The 7,334-nt window shown below is 37.2% G+C and overlaps 1 long non-coding RNA gene across 1 annotated transcript; it reads right to left on the reverse strand.

The window, feature by feature from the left end:
• Positions 1-5,288: 5,288 nt before the first annotated feature.
• On the reverse strand, positions 5,289-7,334 carry LOC147480029 (uncharacterized). The gene is made up of 3 exons (XR_015207044.1): positions 7,202-7,334; positions 5,599-5,843; positions 5,289-5,477 (listed from the first exon to the last, which is right to left on the reverse strand). It is a non-coding gene; the product is annotated as an uncharacterized LOC147480029 (long non-coding RNA).

Consider the following 7,334-nt stretch of genomic DNA (forward strand, 5'->3'; position numbering starts at 1 on the left):
TACATGTGATCAACCTATCGCCGTCGAAGCCTCTGAATAGTGATTATCTAGAGAGAGTATGGTCAGGCAAAGATGTTGATTATGGATACTTGAGGGTATTTGGGTGCAGGGCATTTGTGCATATTCCAAAGAATGAGAGATCCAAGCTTGATAACAAAGTCAAGCAGTGCATTTTTCTGGGTTATGGGGATGAGAAGTTTGGCTACAAACTCTATGATCCGATTAATAAGAAGGTAATCCAAAGTCGAGATGTTGTGTTCTTGGAAGACCAAACCATAACAAATTTCGAGGAGGGTGAGAATCTACAAGCTTTCACTAATGATCTTGTTGATTCAGAACCAGAAGTTCCTACTGTGGAACGTGCAGAAGGCATTGAGAATGCAGAGAACCATGGGCTTGAAGCTCATTATGAGAATTATATTGCTCATGATGGGATAGAACCTATTGATATAAAAGATGCAGATGAAGTGCATGAACCACCACCAGAGCATGCAGAAGTGCATCCTCCTGAGGCACCAGCAGATGGGGCAAGGAGGTCAGACAGAGAGAGACAAGCTTCAACCAGGTATCCAGCATATACATATGTTCTACTATCGGATGGTGGAGAACATATGTACTATCAAAAGGCTTTTGAAGGTACAGACAAAGAAAAGTGGTTGAAGGCCATACATGATGAGATGGATTTTTTGTATAAGAATCACACTTATAAGTTAGTTGAGAAACTGGAAGGAAGAAAAATTCTCAAGAATAAGTGGATCTACAAAGTCAAGCAAGAGAAGAATAATCCACACCTAAGGCACAAAGCTCGCCTTGTTGTGAAGGGATTCAGTCAAAGGAAAGGGATTGACTTTGATGAAATTTTCTCTCCTGTAGTGAAGATGACTTCTATCTGGGTGGTATTAGGTATGACCGCAAGTATGAACCTGGAGGTTAAGCAGCTAGATGTTAAGACAACTTTTCTTTATGGAGACCTTGAAGAAGATGTCTACATGGACCAGCCAGAGGGGTTTGAGGTCAAAGGCAATAAGAACCTAGTATGCAAGCTGATAAAGAGCTTGTATAGGTTGAAGCAGGCACCGAGACATTGGTACATAAAGTTTGATTCCTTTATGGCGAAGCAAGGATACAAGAAGTCTGCTTCCGATCATTGTGTATTTGTTCAGAAATTTTCAGACGGGAATTTCATAGTGCTCTTGTTGTATGTGGATGATATGTTGATAGTTGGCCCAAACATCAACAAAATATTCAACCTGAAGAAAGACTTGAGTAAGTCCTTTGAGATGAAGGATTTTGGTCAAGCAAAGTAGATACTTGGGATGTGGATCACTCGTGACAGAAAGAGTGGGAAGTTGTGGCTTCCTCAAGAAAGCTACATTGAGAATGTGTTGAAGAGATTCAATATGGATCAAGCGAAGCCAGTCAGTTGTCCGCTTGGTGGCCAGTTCTGTATGACCAAAGAGATATGACCAAAAGGTGAGCATGAGCAGAGTCAGATGGAAAAGATTCATTATGCATCCGCAGTGGGCAATTTAATGTATGCAATGGTGTGTACAAGACCGGATATTGATTTCGCCATTAGTGTTGTAAGACGATTTCTATCAAATCCGGGAAAAGAGCATTGGGAAGGTGTTAAGTGGATATTAAGATATCTCAAGGGCACTTCCAAATCGTGTTTGTGTTTTAGTAGAAGTAAGCCCTTACTTGCAGACTACACTGATGCAGACATAGCAGGTGATGTTGACTCGATGAAGTCCACCTCTGGTTATCTGGTTACTTTTGCAGGGGGAGTAGTTTCTTGACAATCTAAGTTGCAAAAGTGTGTTGCCCTCTCCACTACAGAAGTCGAGTATATTGCAGCCACTAAGTGTTGCAAAGAGGTGTTATGGATGAAGAGGCTCTTCGATGAACTAGGGCTAAAGCTGAAACAGTTTATAGTTATATATGATAATCAGAGCGCCATCCATTTGAGCAAGAATCTGAGTTTTCATTCTATATCCAAGCACATACATGTGTGTTATCATTGGATTAGAGAAGTACTCGAAGACAAGCATTTGTGTATTGAGAAGATCCATACCGACAAGAACAGGTCGGATATGATGACCAAAGTCTTACTGAAAGGTCAGTTTGATGATTGTTGTGCTACCGCCGGAATGGTAGCACACTCCTCCTGTTGATTTAGAAATTACATGGAGGTATCCCCCTTCACTGTTCAGGAGGGGGAGATTGTTGGAGTTATCCCTCACATAAGGAGAAAAAAAGAAGTTTAGTTTGCATGAAGAAGGTTGAGCGCGCACGCGCTCAGTTTGGTCTTGCCCAAGGCACGACCCACACCCATGCTGTGAACAACTTACAAGATTTTTGAGGAATGCCAAGGCCGACATTTGCCTTTTGCCGAGAAGCGCCCGCTTCATGCCTATTTTCGTCAGAATTTCTATTTTTGCGAAACTGTGAGTTTGCAATATTAGGTTTGGGCAAAACCTAAGACAGAACCAACACGAACCAAGGTAACACAAGAGAGAGAAAACCCAATCTTGAAAGCAATCAAGATTAAGAGATAACATTTACAGAGAGACAAGTCTGTAAAGAGAGATGAGTAATCTAGTAAGGTGAGAGACTGAAAGGAGTAATTGTAATCTTCCTTCCCACTTTATAAAAGGATTAGCTCTTGTGGAAGTAGGCACCATTGGCTGAACCACGATATATCTTTGTGTTGTGGTATGCTTGTTCTTCTTCTTACATTATTATCTATTGTTAATAGTTGTTTAGAGAGTTGGGCATGTTAGCTAGATTGTAGTTGATATTTAGATTGTTGTCTGGTGATTGTTGTTGGTCCTAATACAAGTTATCTGTGTAGTAGGGATCGATTGGTATCGGTATTAACCCCAACAATTAGTGCTAGGTTAGCTAATTTTAGAGTGCTCGCAATCACCGCCCATTAAGAAATTTTAAAACAAAAAATTCGTCTATCTCTCACGGTCTCTTCACATTGGAAATAAATTTAGAACCTCTCACTCACTCATCTCTGGCTAGCATTTTCGATTGAGCTAGCTGAGCTTCAGATTTGAATTTCAATTGAAAACTCTGGTTCATTTTTATTCTTTGATCTCATTCCTAACAAATTAAGTGTGATTTGTTGTCTTTGATTCAAATTTGGAGCTAGCTTTCTATGCATTGATCACTTCGTTTTTGTAGTATATTCAGTGATAATTTGGTCGAAAAATTACCTATGAGCTAAACATCATGTTGCGCAGAAAGAATGATAGTTAAAGAGTGATTTTGGTCACGCACAAGAAAACTGTAGTATGTTAAAATAGTTAACAAAATATATTGTTTGTGATATAAAAAAGTATGAAACTAAAAATAGAATAGTATCAAACTCAAGATCGATTTCTCATTCACTGATGACACATAAATATATAATTATAGTATACAATAAACAATAGGAAGTTACTATTGATCACTATTGACATTTAATAAATGTAACATTTTTTTTCTCGTAGAGAATGCTTTTGGTTGCCACAGGGGCGGCCTTGAGTTTTTGGGGGGATTAGGCGAGTTCTTACTGTGGGGGCTGGCCTTACCAGGAACAAAAAGCAAAAACAATGTTTACTTACTAAGGAGTGATGTTGAGTCTCAAATAAGAAACGAAAAATTACCTATAAGTTGAATTTTCGAATTTCTATGACCGAAAACAAGGTGGTCTAACTTTTAGGACCAGTCAAATGGCATACTAACCAATTAAGTGGTTCAGTTATATTAACGCAATGCAGCGTTTTATTATTTTATTTTTTATTTATTTATCAAAAATACTCTTTTTTCAAAATTTAAAACATTGCATGATTCTCTCACTTCTCTTCTATGTCTTTTCTGCCATTAAGCCTCTTCATTTTTACATCAATAATTGATATAAGTAAATATGTTCAACAACTTCAAAATCAAAAAAGAAACTTTAGAGTTTATGTATAAATTTTAAAGTACCATTTTAATTAGAGGAAATATCTTTAAGTAGAGTGTTTATTGGTTTGATAAGATGAAGAGGATAAAAAGAGAATGGTGAAATGAAGAATAGGATTGACTAAGAGAGAACGAAGAAAATGGACATCGAGGTGAGAATATTTAAGTGAATCACTTTCTGGATTCTTAGATTTGAAAAAGGGTAAGGTTGTTAGATGTTACTGAAAATAAAAATAAAATAAAATTGAAAAAAATAAATAATTTACGTTCCTTGAGTTAGTCTTACCCGGCTCCCCTTAGTTAGTATGGTTTTTGGTAACAAAAATTATAGATCACCATTTGACTGGTCCTAAAAGTTAGACCACCTAGTTTTTTGTCATAGAAATTTGAAAGTTCCACCCATAGATAATTTTCCAAAAAAGAAATAAGCTTTTAGAGAAAATAACATTGATTTTTATGTTGGAAGCGAGGGAAAAAAAAAGAGTTGGAGAATTGAAGAAAAGGAGACGAGAGAACAATCGCCACTTTATTTGTTTCTTTTTTGGAACATCAACTTTCCGCAGTTTATTTGTTGAAGTACTGATTTAGCTTGTTTGCTTCGTTGGTTTTAAACATTTAAATATTTAATTCACGAGTTTTCTATTTTTGGGCCAAAGTTTGCTTTTATTTGGGCTTAAGGCTTAACTCGGGGCCTTAATATGGGGATGAAACAAAAGATAGTGTAGTATTGCTTTGAGAATTGGGAGCCCTAATGTTAAACCAAATTTGGGGGGCCCATCATCTCGCCTATGCTCAGGGCCGACCCTGGGTTGCCGCCTATATGTAATTACTAGTATGCAAACCGTGCTTCGCACCAGTTTATCGAAAGTAACTGGTGCACATGTGGTATTTTAAGAAAATTCTGCTCACTGATCATTCTAAGTTGATGCTTAATAGCTTCACGTATATATATGATGTATGCATATGCTCTGTAAGACCAGGTCACCTATCTTCAAGTGAGCAATTATTATATACGCTACCCTGTCCCATGGTATATGTTTGGGTTGGAGGATTGAGATTTGATTCGGACTAAAGCTTCTTTTCCATGGGACTATTGACCTGAAGTGTCACTAGAGAAAATAACAACACGCATTTTTTCATGCTGAAAAGTCGGAACCACTTACAACACTTTTCTCCAAACTGTATGCCTTCATGAACGCCATGTTAGAAAAGTCTATCCATGATGCTTTAGAGGCTTTTTACAATCTCTCTTCTCTATCAAAATTTAAACTAGATTAATTAATAAAAAGAATCCACTAATTTCAAGTAAGATTTTCTGTAACTTTGGTATGTACATGACTTCTAAGCCTTTAAGACGCTTAGAAATCAATGATAGGTTCTCCAATCGTCAAATTTCATTCTACAATCCATGGCAAGTTAAAGAGCTTTGTTGTGATGAACTTGAAAATCTTATTGACGTTTATATTGTGGGTTGCACTCGAAAAGAAGAGTGTTGCTTTCATGGCCTTTGCGTACGTTCTTGCCTGTTCAATTCAGATAAATTTATATTAGTGTTTCCGCATGTTAATGCTAATAGATGTTGATCAGAAAAATAAATAAAAGACACATTTTCAAGTCAACAGATGCATCATAATTCATACATACTCTGTTTGGTCTAAACTTCATGACATAGAGGCAGATGGCTTCAAATAATTGTTCAAAATCCTTGAGTAGCATACTTGATCAGCTTCAAGGACTGCCCTGTAGGTAGCGTCATGTTCCTCCCTCAGTCTTGAGTTGTTCCTCCTTTCTTCTGCATCAAGCCTAGCTGTGACCAGAACTGGAGCGCTCTCTTCTACTACCTTCTGAAGGATTGCAAGCATTTGTTTAGGAGACTTTGGTCCTTCAATCTGCAAGATACAACAATATATAAAAACTAATAATAATAACAATAATAGTAAACAAAGAAAGAAATAAATAAATATTGAATGGTTGACATCTTTATCCTCTACCTAGCAGCCTAATACATCAAACAATGGTTACAATGACAAAACGCCTTCTTATTAAGAACTTGTCAAATTTAATGTTTTATACACGGAAGTTGCCCGCTAGAATTCTACAAACAACAGAAGCAATACATATCAATTTCTAGTCTATATTAATGAGCTTCACCAGGATCTAGCAAACAACGATAAAAAAGAGTGGCAACCTAACTATGCATATATAGACGTAAGAGAATGAAATTAATATGATTCCGCTTCCAAACACTCCTACCACCTCTCCCATGAGAAATTTTATGTTAATGAGTTCAACTTGTTTATACTTTATACAACTCCTCAATCTCCCAACCTTTAAAATTCCTTCCCAACAAATATTCCGAGATGTGATGCCACCAACTTAAATAATGTGTTCAGAGAAGTGTGTTTCTTCTCTGTCGCAATTGATGGCAGGGAAGGGAGATTACCAACCCAGCCACTGAAGTAAAGTGACATAGTATAAGAGCAGTAGCATGTAGGTCCTACAAGGTGATGCGTTCAATTCTCCAGACCAGTAATGGGGCTATGATAGGCAGTCATGAATGCATGCCCACCCCTAGAGGTGTTGTAAGTGTGAAATTACAACTTCTGAATTAAGCTGAAGAAGAACTCCTCAGGACTTGGCTTTTAGTGTTTGTCAAAATCTAGCAGAATACAGACGTCAAGCATATTTGTATGAACATTTATAAATTTTGTAAGATGTTTAAATAAGCAAACCTGCAGCAGTACCACTGGACCAACCCACAAATTTTCCCTGTGATTATTTTGGCCATCCTTTAGAAATAGTCGATACTCGCAATCCGCAAACAGTTTCCCTATCGCTGCATGTCCTAGCCAAGCGTATGTCATAATTTTGTTATAGTAGTTAAGGAAGTCAAAAATGCTAATGTGTGTAGATCACACGACGTCATATACCATGCCACCCAATTTCTCTAAAGGTAAGCGCTCAGGCTAAAGGGATATCTTACAGTTGCAAAATGAAATTTAATGACCTAAAACAGATAGCCAGATTAAAAGGAAGTTTCCATCAGTCCAACTCAAAAGCACATTGTAAATACTACCAAAAAAAAAGAGTACCAAACTGATTAGGTTTCCTGTCCTATAGATAACGAAATGTGAAGTTTTCATTGTTTAAATCGTGCAAATATCTGCCAAAAACAAAATACCAAATTACACCATAATAGAATTATAACTAAATAAGATCTCTGCATAAAAGAATCGACAATACATACCTCCCATTTTCTCCCCAAGCCCCAAAGCAGAAGCGAGTTTAGGCATATCCCTTCTCGAAGGATTCTCCATTACCAACTTTCTCAAAAATTCCGGATCAAACTTAGAAACAATTTTGAACTCAACCACCACCTG

Source organism: Coptis chinensis, chromosome 8, assembly GCF_015680905.1.
Source record: "Coptis chinensis isolate HL-2020 chromosome 8, ASM1568090v1, whole genome shotgun sequence".
Taxonomy (NCBI): domain Eukaryota; kingdom Viridiplantae; phylum Streptophyta; class Magnoliopsida; order Ranunculales; family Ranunculaceae; genus Coptis; species Coptis chinensis.